This window comes from Ursus arctos, unplaced genomic scaffold (assembly GCF_023065955.2).
Source record: "Ursus arctos isolate Adak ecotype North America unplaced genomic scaffold, UrsArc2.0 scaffold_7, whole genome shotgun sequence".
NCBI lineage: Eukaryota > Metazoa > Chordata > Mammalia > Carnivora > Ursidae > Ursus > Ursus arctos.
In genome coordinates this window covers 72,053,735-72,065,176 of record NW_026623089.1, presented here as the reverse complement: position 1 = coordinate 72,065,176, position 11,442 = coordinate 72,053,735, and the positions used below count along the sequence as shown (strand labels likewise).

Here is an 11,442-nt window from a genome sequence, read left to right as displayed (position 1 = left end):
TTCCTTCTTTTTGTTTTGTTCTTTTTAAAAATATTATTTATTTATTTATTTGACAGAGAGAGAGAGAAAGTCAGTGAGAGAGGGAACACAAGCAGGGGGAGCGGGAGAGGAAGAAGCAGTCTCCCAATGGAGGAGCCTGACGTGGGGCTCGATCTCAGAACGCCAGGATCATGCCCTGAGCCGAAGGCAGACGCTTAACGACTGAGCCACCCACGTGCCCCAGGATTTCCTTCTTTTTTAAGACTAGATAATATTCCACTGTACTTAAATCCATATATTCCTTATCCATTTGTCTATCTAAGCAGAAAATGAATATTCTAAATTCCATCAAACTGGCCTGAGGCTGCAGTATTTTCAGAATTCAAAGTATGATCTCACGGTCACGGTCAAAACTAGGGGATCATCATTCACACTCACTGGTCCTTCTAGAAGAGTGTAATTAGGGAATTTTATTCAAAGACTTTGAATATGCTGAAAAGGAATGGTTTTAATTTCCATATCTTCCTATAAAGTCTACTGGTACGTTTCATCGTAAAATCTCTCCCACCTCGCGATACTCTATCATAATTACTACTAGAGAGATAAACTCAAACAGGCTAAAGCAAAAACTGGGATGGAGAGTCCCAAGGAGATGAACTGGAGAGAGAACCCTATTCCAGAAGTAAGTAATTTTGGGGAGGAGCGAGTCCTATGGTCAGCAGATGTGGACACTAATAAAAGACTGTTTTCATTAAGCAGCACTGCCTTACAGAGCAGTTACATTTGTAGTTCACTCAACTTTTTTTTTAAGTTTATTAACACATCTCTGATCTTTTTTCTTCCCATCCCACAGGTTAAAAGATTTCTTGTAACTTGCTTTCATTATGAAACTTGTTCTCATTACAAAAGAAGTATATAAGAGGTACTAAGCTTATGGCAAATTTGTGTTCCTTACAAAGCAAAACTCCTGCCTGAGCTACTCTGTGTTGGCTCAGTGACATGACAGACGCAGCAGCAACATGCGCTACCACACGGGAACCCAAGCACAGGAGGGAGAGTGCTTGTGCACGCAATTTGGAGGCTGGAAACAGTCTCCCTTTCTGCCTGTCTGTACCAACTGCATCAACATCTCCTTGGAAACACACAGCAGTCACATCTGGGAATAAGTGCTCAGCAAAGACATACCCTCAGCGTTCCGTCGTCAAGAACAATACTGTGAAATTCCCAGCTAGATTCCTTTATGCTCAGCTTCTCAAACACAGATGTTCATAAGGCAGTGCACCTAAATGCACATTTTTAAAACAGATTTATTTATTTGAGAGAGAGAGAGAGACAGCACGAGTGGGAGGGACAGAGAAAAAGAATCTGAAGCTAACTTTGTGCTGGGCTCGGAGCCTGATGCGGGGCTGGATCTCATGACCTTGAGATCATGACCTTAGTCCAAACCAAGTGTCAGACGCTCAACCAACTGAGCCACCCAGGCACCCCCTCTAAATGCACATGTTAATCCAAATGCAGTGAATGTGCCAATTACGGCAATACACGATGTCCATGCTTTCATATCTGCTTAAGGAATGAATTAAAATCCCACTCTGAAGGATAGGATATTGGCAACATGGACAAGCCATGATGGATGCAGGCTTTATAACAAAATGATGTGTTTGAGGTTTTCCTCACATAATTCCTTGCATTGTACAGTCACATGAACTTTCTCTAAAATGAAATATGAAATTTTTCTCTATAATTTATTTTCACTTATTGTAATAGTATCATAAACAAAACTTTGTAAGGCATTTGACAAATGTCACCTTATTGTTGCATGAAAGATATGATACAATTAGATTAAAAAAAAAAAACTAGATTAATCTAGAGTCTCATTTACCCGTCTAAGATCTTCTAATTTTCAAGGACATAGCACTACTATTTTTTGTTAATCTAAAACTGGCTTCTTTAATGGAACCTTAAAAATGTTAAAAAATAAAGCCAACATTTAACTCTATGAGAAGCAGTCGTTAAGGCTCACGAAGCTTGCTTTATAATCCTTTTCCTTCTAACAACCAATTTATCAATCAACACAATTGGGGTTTTTTTGGTTTCTGATTGATCTCAGGATTGTAATGTTAAGAGTTTAAGCTACATGAATGGTGTTTATTTAACTGTTGCAAACTTTGTACTCAAGGTAAACAGACTGGCACAAACTGCAGGGCTGTGTCAGCCCTTGCTATGGTACCTTTCTTCAAGGAACATGAGCAGGGAATTTGACTACCATGTAACCATGAAATTGTTCCTCTTTAGCAAGAAGTTAGACAGATTTGAGGGCTGGACTTACATGAGGACCATAAATGTATCACTTTGTCTCTTCTGTACCAGACACAGTTGGTGCTCCACAAAGGTTTAGGGGATTAATAAGAAAACCTCAAATAAATCTTGAGCATCAGTAATTAAGTATTATTAATAGTACAGATTAAAATTTTGACAGACATTTTCCTTTACATTCCAATACTGTGGAATGAAACAATCTATACATATAAACACATGTGGTTTTAAATCTTGTAGTGATAGCATTCTGGAATAAAGAAATAGCATTGGACTGCATTCTCAGGAAGGATTAATTGAGAATGGAATGATTATCTAGTAAGTCCTGTGGGTAGTGAGTTCATCCTGGTAATTAAGGCAGACTTTATGCATAATAATTACCTTGATCTCATATTTCCTCTTTCTATTTCTAGACTAGACACTCTACAATATATCCCAAAACTGTACTTTGGCTTATCAATAATGAAATGTCAGACTTCAGTGTTTCCTGGCTTATAATGGACTTTTAATAATTACAACAAGTAACTAAAATAGTAGCATTAAAATTATTTTCCTTTATTTTATTTTAAAGATTTATTTATTTGAGAGAGAGAGAGAGAGAGAGCACATGAGCAGGGAGTGTGGGGGGGAGGGCAGAGGGAGAGAAAGAATCTCTAGCAGACTGCCCCCCCCCCCTGAGTTGGGCTCTGTCTCAGGACCCTGACTGAGATCATGACCTGAGCCAAAATCAAAAGTCAGACGCTTAACCAACTGACCCACCCAGGTGCCCTTAACTCATTTTAGACAATACTTTCAGTAATATTTTATTCATTTAACACTTACCTGATCTTCTAGGTTTTGTTTTCATTTAAAATAATGTATTTCTGCTGTGCCATATTCTTTTTAAATATCAGTAAAAAGTTATTTAGATATGATCCTATATTTTAAACATTTTTACCTTATTTTATGACATATATATATTTTTTTAGGTGTAGGAACTAACTTAAATTTCTTTTGGCAGGGCAGTTAATTGGTTTAAGACTCTAGTCATTATTTAAAATTAAGTGCAAATTTTCACCTAAGTATTTTCTTAAGGAAACTAAAGTGGCAGAAGACAAATCTGACTCATGAGATAAACTGTAATTAAAATATATGAGAAGAAAAATATAATAGAAAATACAGCTTAGAAAGTATAAATTATAAATCTATCATTTCTTGATGTTCTGGATTGCTTCTAAACAAGAAGTTTCCAGTAGGAGCTCCATGGGGTATTTCTAGCATTTTCATCTAAAAAGGACACGATGGGTATATTTAAATGATCTTGGCTCAGTCAGCTTGAATGACTCTTGGCCTCTGAAACAATGAAAACCTAGAAATGTTTCATGGATTCTGGATTCAAGGCTAGGACCCAGCATCTGAAATGGCTTTCAGACAGTGTCAGTGCCCCCAGCATGCAGGCAGGACTGTATTCAACAGGAGGAACCTCACTCTGGTGGTTTGGTCACATATATCACACGACAAAGCCGAAAGGATGTGCAGGTACCGTTAAAATCTCAAATCAGTTGACTTCAAATGAAAGCATGATTATCCTGGATGCGTTTGACCTAAAGAGGTGAACCCTGCAGGACACTGGACCCTTCTTGAAGAGAGAGATTGGAAGTCGGAGAAGCTTTCCTTCATGTCTTGAAGAAGAAGCAAACTGCCACACTGAGCAAGGGCCTAAGAGCAATGCTAGTGTCCGAGTGTAGCCTCCACGTAACAAATACCAGAAACACAGACACCTGAAGAGAACGTCTCATCAGCTAGAAGGAAGTTAATTTTAACTATGTTACGTTTTGCTCACATTATCTGCATGTACTTGACAATGACCATAATTTATATGCAGAGCACTCTCACACTGACTTGATAAATGCCCCCAGAGGTAAAACTTGCTAACTTCTACATTATTTTTTGCTTCCAGGATCAACTCTTCATATAATAGACTAATAAAATAATTAAGAGTTTGAATATTATTTTCTAAATAAACTGAGAAGTACAATGCAAAATTATTCTGCTTAGGGTTGAAAAAGTTTAAATTAGTCAAGTATTTTCTCAGAACTGAAAGCCGAAGGTGCAATGTATAATGGTCACTTTATCTGGGCAAAACTAATATAACAAAGGTTAATTGAGATATAATACAGTTTTACTTAAAATTTTTTTAGCTACAGAGAAAGACTTTAGCACTTATGGGTAATAAGATAACACAAGGAATCTGAGAGACTAAGAAATATAGAAATGTGTACAGTAATCTTTAGAAGTCTATAAAGAATACAATAGGAAAGGGGCACCTGGGTGGCTCAGTCATTAAGCATCTGCCTTTGGCTCAGGGTGTGATCCCGGTGTTCTGGAATCAAGCCCCGCATCAGGCTCCACCACTGGGAGCTGGCTTCTTCCTCTCCCACTCCCCCTGCTTGTGTTCCCTCTCTCGCTGCCTGTCTCTCTGTCAAATAAATAAAATTAAAAAAAAAAAAAAAAGAATACAATAGGAAAGAGATAGGCACTGGAGACCTGGTTAGCCTCCTGGTTAAGCCATGTAGGGTAAATAGTCATACTAAGAAAAAAATGATCCATGTGAATTTTTACTTTGTTCTGTTAGGACCCTAACAGATATTGGGATATCTCCGGTCATTTTGCAGAGGAGTTAATACATGATGAACTGATTTGGAGCTAGTGACGATTATGACCCAGCCGATGACAGAAAAGAGCAGAATACAGAAGAGCTGTTTGATAAGAAAACAAACAGTCAACAATAGTAAAGTTGATGCATGACTGGCACTCATCAACTAAAACGTCGTGTAGGAACACTCGCTACCCTGTGTTTCTCCTTCACCCTCACACTATTACCACACTCATGATGCTTCTGAAACTAGGTATGTTTTTGTTTTCCCACACAGAGAATTCTAAACACCAGCAGGTGTTCCTCCATTTAATATAATTATAACACTAAGTGGAGGTAACAGAGACCCCACAGGATAAGGGCTCAGTCCCAGAGCAGCAGATGCTAATCACCAGCAGTGGGTCCCCAGGTTAAGGTTACTCACAAAGGTCTGCCCAATTTGGCTACTAATGAAAGTTTCCCATGACCCTCCCCTGGATTCAATTATTTGCTAGAAGAGCTAATGAACTCAAGATGACACTTACTTGCATTTGCCAGTTTATTATGTAGAAAAAGATTTGATACAGGGCACAGATGAAGAGTCAGATGAAGAAGTAACATAGGGAAAGGCCGGGAAGGTCTAGAGCTTCTGTCCCCATGGAACTGAGGTACGCCACTCTCCAGTGTGTGGACGTGTTCACCAGCCCAGAAACTCTACAAATCCTGTACGTGTGGAGGTTTTATGGAGGCTTGATCACAAAGGCATGATTAAAAATTACCCCCATTTCCAGCCCCCGTCCCCTCTCTATACAATGGGCAGTGGGGTTAAAAATCCTAACCTTCTAGTCATGGATGTCCAGGCCTATCCAGGAGCCTGTCAAGAGTAACCACAATAAAACAAGAAAACATTGCTATCTCCCAGGAAATTTTGAGATTTAAGAGCTGTGTGTCAGGAACCCCAGGGTCAAGGACAAATATCAGAATAAAAGATGCTCCCAGTGCTCTTATGACTTAGGAAATAATAAGATTTTTAGGACCTTTGCCTCAGGACCTGATGGCTGAATTTTAGAAGAAGAGATTCTCCTACCATCTCTATTTATAAGAGTTTTAGGAGTTCTGTGCAGGAACAAGAAGACGGAAACTAGTATACGTGTTTCTTACTATTTCACAGGTGTATTCAGATGATTTCTTTTGAAGTCCGCTTTGGTCATTTGTGTCCTTCTAGGAATTTGTCTGTTTCTCCTAGGTTACCTAATTTGTTGGCATAAAATTGACTTTCATCTTGTACTATAATGCTTTTGAGATTTGTCTACGTTAACCAAGATTTCTTTTTAAAGAAAAAAAAAAGATTGCTTTTTAAAAACTTTGAGTAGTATTTTGATATATCTCACCATTTGTTTATCAACCACCTTTCCTTTTATTTCCAATTTTTGACTTTTGTGAATAAAGCTGCTAAAACATTCTCATACAAGTCCCTGTATAGGCAAACACTTTCATTACTCTTGGATTGATACCTAGAAGTTGGATAGCCAGGATAGATGTTTCAATTGGTAAGAAACTGACAAAATTGTTCTCTGAAGTTACCAGCTTGCATTTCCACCAGGAAAGCCTGAGAATTCTAGTTGTTCCATATGTTATGAGCGCTTGATATTGTCAGTTATTTTATTATGGCTGTTGTTGTTTTAGCCATTCTAATAAGTGTATAGTCTTATCTCATTATGATTAAAAATTACATTCCCGTAATGACTAATGATGGTATCTGTCATTCATAATAGCAAGAATAACATTTATTCTTAAAATGAAAACAAAATAATTTATTCAAGAATATGGAAAAATTATATCTAGAGACTTTGTGATAAATGGAATTGAGGGGCACGTGGGTGGCTCAGTCGGTTTTCACTCAGGTCATGATCTCAGAGTTGTCCCTCTCCCACTCCCTCTGACCTTTTTCTCTCTCAAATAAATAAATAAATCTTAAAAAAAACACAGAATGAAATTATTTTTGATAGTGATATCCATGATTAAATCACATTTTAGTTTACAGAAATTATTTTTGGGTACTAAAATATATAACAAATTCACCAGAGAAGGCGTGTGGGCTCTGCATATGTTATTCAAGAAAATCCTAGAATTCTGAAAGGGAGTTCCCCAACTGAACTGGGTTCTGTTTTAATCAACATCCTAATGCCCTTAAAGTAGGTCAGCAAAGTAGGTTGAATTTTTGGAATGAGTTAAAGAGCTCTGCATTTATATCAGGAATTTACTTAGACCCTCAAATCCTACAAGACCTCAACGGAGTGGTTAAGCTTCATACTGGTTGTAAATTAAGTAATTTGGAAGCTACACTTAATCCTCTAAGGTATTATGTGGAGAATTTCAATCATATATTTATTGAGCAAATAGTACTCTAGATACCTGAAATATTCAATGCAGTATTCAAAAGTGACTTATTTTAAAGGAAAAGATTATGCACTTGATTTTGGCTTAGCAATTATTACTTCATTGCAACTTTCATTAACTTTATTAGAGTTATTATAATAGTTTGTAATTCATTTCAGTTATTTATTTATTTTTAAAGATTTATTTATTTGAGAGAGAAAAAGCGCATGTGTGAGCAGAGGGGAGGGGCAAGGGAGAGGGAGACAAGCAGACTCCCTGCTGAGCACAGTGCCCAATGCAGGGTTCCATTCCTGGACCCTGAAAACATGACCTGAACCAAAATCAAGAGTCAGACACTTAACTGACTGAGACCCAGGTGCCCCAGTAGTTTGTATTTTAGAATAAATTATGGAAAAACTAACATCTCAGAAACTTTTATCAAAAGTAAATATTTTTATTCAATAGTGTTGTGTTAACCAAAATAATGAACATAACTGTTTTTATATTAGTTGAAAAAATATGCTAATCTGAGATATTTTTTAAAAGCTACAAAACAACTCACCAGATTCTAAGTTTTGGAAAGGGCCAAAATGAGACATTAGTCTTAACCAAAATAATTAATAAAAGTATCGTTTGACACTAATGAATATTAAATGATCATGAATACCTGCCCAATTTTAAAAATCCACTTATCACTTTGAATTGCCTGGAATTGGAACGGCTGCCTTATAAGAAATTCCATTCCACAGACTTGAAAATATCCAAAGAAAATAATATAATTGTTCATCATGGTACATTGTGGAGAAGACGATTATCACCTGGATGGGTCTTGTTGAAGTTTCCCACTAGTACTAATATTTCATTATTCAAGAACAGGTGCACAGGGATAACTCTTCTTTCCTCCCTTCCCTTCCCTTCCCTTCTTTCTTTCTTCCCTTTTTTTCTTTCTCTTTCTTTCTTTCTTTCTTTCTTTCTTTCTTTCTTTCTTCTTTCTTTCTTTCTTTCTGTAGGTAAATATTACCTTGGATCACACTAAAGTATACAATATATTAATTTATTCAGCCCTTTTTGGTTTTTAAATGAATAGGACAACATCAGTTTGTTTTCTACCTAGAAATCTTGGTTAATATTGAAAAAAGAAAGGTGTAACATGTTTTGAAAGTCTGAAAGAGTATGGTAATTATCTGTAGGTATTCATTCTTCTCTCTTTTAAAATTAATTAACCTTAAAATTAAAGGGGCACAAGTGGCTCCCCAAATGAAAAGCACATTTTGCTTCTTCTCTTACTGCAACCTGTGGACTTGTAACCCAAGTCTGTGTCAGGGCTGGGGGTGAAAAGGACAGGTGTGTCTTCTGAATAACATTCTCTAGAGAAACTCCTCCACCCTCATGTGTCTTTCCCCTTTTCACAATCTGGAGAGCAGACATCAGCCAATTTCTATCACATGGGGAGCATACCAGGGAATGGTAGACAAAACCCGGTTGAATGGTGACAATTCTGAAAGATGATGATGTCACATGTTGGTGAGAATGTGGAACAACTATAACCTCTATGCACTCTTTGTGGAAGAGTATAATGGTAGAAGCCTTTTGGAAAATTCTTTAGCAATTTCTTTTTTTTTAAATTTCAGATATATTATATTTCTTCAAATTTATTTATCAAGAGTGACTGAAATAAAAAATACAATTGAGGGGCACCTGGGTGGCTCTATTGCTTGACCGTCGGACTCCTGATTTCAGCTTAGGTTGTGATCTCAGGATCGTTGAGATCAAGCCCCAGGGTTCCGTGGTCAGTATTGAATCTGCTTGAGATTCTCTCTCCCCCTGCTTCTCCCCCTGCTCTCTAAATAAGTAAATAAATAAAAAAAATCTTTTATATATATAATTGAGTCCCATCATCATGGAAATGGCTTTAGGAGAAAGCTGGTCAGCTGACTATTATTGCTTTCCATTTTCAACCAGTAAATAGTTGCCGTTGATAAATAGACAACAGTCTGTCAAGAATGCTCACAAGATATTATATAATACAACATGTCTGTTGACAGAGGGAACAAACTAGATAGTAACTTATGTGAACTTGTTGATTTCCCCACACAAGCACACAAGCACGATGCATGCCTCTGAGAACGGAGGACTGTGCACCCTTGCTAACAGCTGTGGCTCCTTCCTGGCAGGCAGTCTTCTTCCAGCAGTCAAATGTGCTGTGCACATGGTGTCAGCATCTCTGCGCCCTGACTGCATCACTCCACGGTGACCAACAGTGCCAAAGGGATATGATGTCTAGGCAGCAAGCACTGGGATGGATTGTGCGATCAATCAGCGGATGGAGATGTGCATATTCTTGGGATCTGGAAGCCTTCCCTTTGCAGAGTCATAGATGCCCAAGTAGGCAGCTCGGGAGATGAGAATAACCTGCGCAGACACCTGAACACCTTGGTATAGGCCCTCAGTCCCATCGGATTTGTCGACCGAGCTGCAGGGGCCTCTGAATTCCCTTTCAGATCATGTGTCCACATCAGGTGCTAGACGGGTATGGGCAAAATCAAGAGGATACACAAAACAAGGGTGTGGCCCCAGCAGCACCACCTGATGCTAGATTCCCTCTTGTCCACAGCACCGAGGAAGATCTGCTTGTGTTAATCTGTGAAGGTGAGGCTGAGAAGCTAGGTGGGGAGGCATATGATGATATTATCCAGGTTACCATGCCAGAAGGACAGGACTCCTTGCTCCCCGGAGATATGAACCACGCAGTCGATAATGCCCTTGCATTGCTTGTCTGTGGTGATTGCTTGCTGGCATGCTGTACCTGCAGCAGCAGCTTGACCACTCCAAGGGTGCTACACGGTTTTGGAGGTGGCCATGGCCACTCCACCCACCAGGGGATCCTTGGCGAGGACACAGTGGAATCTGTCATATTGAAAGGAAGAGGAGGCTGCGACTTCAGGACTGCCCTAGGAACCGGCTGGGACTCTGGGGCTCTCTTTAACGACTGAGCCACCCAGGAGCCCCTCTGGGGCTCTCTTTAGCAATTTCTTATGAAATTAAACACATACTTGCCTTAACACCTAGATAATTCTACACCTACATGTCTATACAAGGGAAATAAAAGCATTCATAGAGGGGGGATGGGGACATATTGTCTGATGGGTACAGTTTCTGTGGTTGAGGAACAAGTTCTGGAAAAGGATAGTGGCGGTGGTTGCACAACGTTGGGAATGGGCTTAATGCTACTGAATTAAATGCTTGAAAACTGTTAGAATGTTAAGCTTCACGTCATGCATACTTCATCACAATAAGAAGACACACCCATAGGAAGAATCTACAGAGATGTCCATGGTAATTTTATTCATAATAGCTCAAAATGAGAAATAAAAATATCCGTCAAGAAGTAAATGACAAAATATACTGTCATAAATTCATTAAGAGTAAGGGTTGAGCAACTTACAGCCAACTGCGCAAATCTGGCCTGAGGCCTGTGTTTAAATAGCCTGAGTGCTACAAATGATCTTGATATTTTTTAAGGTATAAAAAAACTAGAAAGAAAATTATGTGATAGAGACCAGTGTGTGCCCAGCAAAACCTGATAGTTACTATATAGCTTTTTACAGAAAAAAAAAGTTACTGACTTTTGATTTAGAGGGTAATTACTAATCAATAAAAATAACAAATTATTGTCACGTAAAACACTGTGTTTAATAGACATTATGTTGAGTGAAAGAATCCAAGTGCAAAAGATATATATTAAGCCATTCAATTTATGTGAAGTTCTACAAAGGGCAAAATCAAGTGATTATCTTCAACATCAAAGGAATTTGATTAAGCTGACAACATGTGCTTCTCTACATTATCTGCTGAAAAGGATATGATGTTACTTATGTGATAATAAGGCAAAAAATGCATAATCAAAATTTAATCATGAGGAAACCATAGAAAACAAAATCTGAGGGATATCCTATGGAAAAACTGGCTTGGGCTCTTAAAAAATATCGATGTCATGAAAGACAAATAACGGCTGAGGAATTGTCCAAGTTTATAAAAAACTAAAGTCTTCAAGACAACTAGACGCAGTGCATGACTAGGGGAGAAATGTTATAAAGGACGTTAATGAGATACAGGAAATCTTTGACTATGGATGGTACTTTATATAATGAATC

The 11,442-nt window shown here is 38.2% G+C and overlaps 1 pseudogene; it reads right to left on the bottom strand.

Annotated features, from left to right (window-relative positions):
• Positions 1 to 9,305: 9,305 nt before the first annotated feature.
• Positions 9,306 to 10,202, bottom strand: LOC113259275 (ADP/ATP translocase 2-like; annotated as a pseudogene).
• Between the last annotated feature and the right edge of the window lie 1,240 nt (positions 10,203 to 11,442).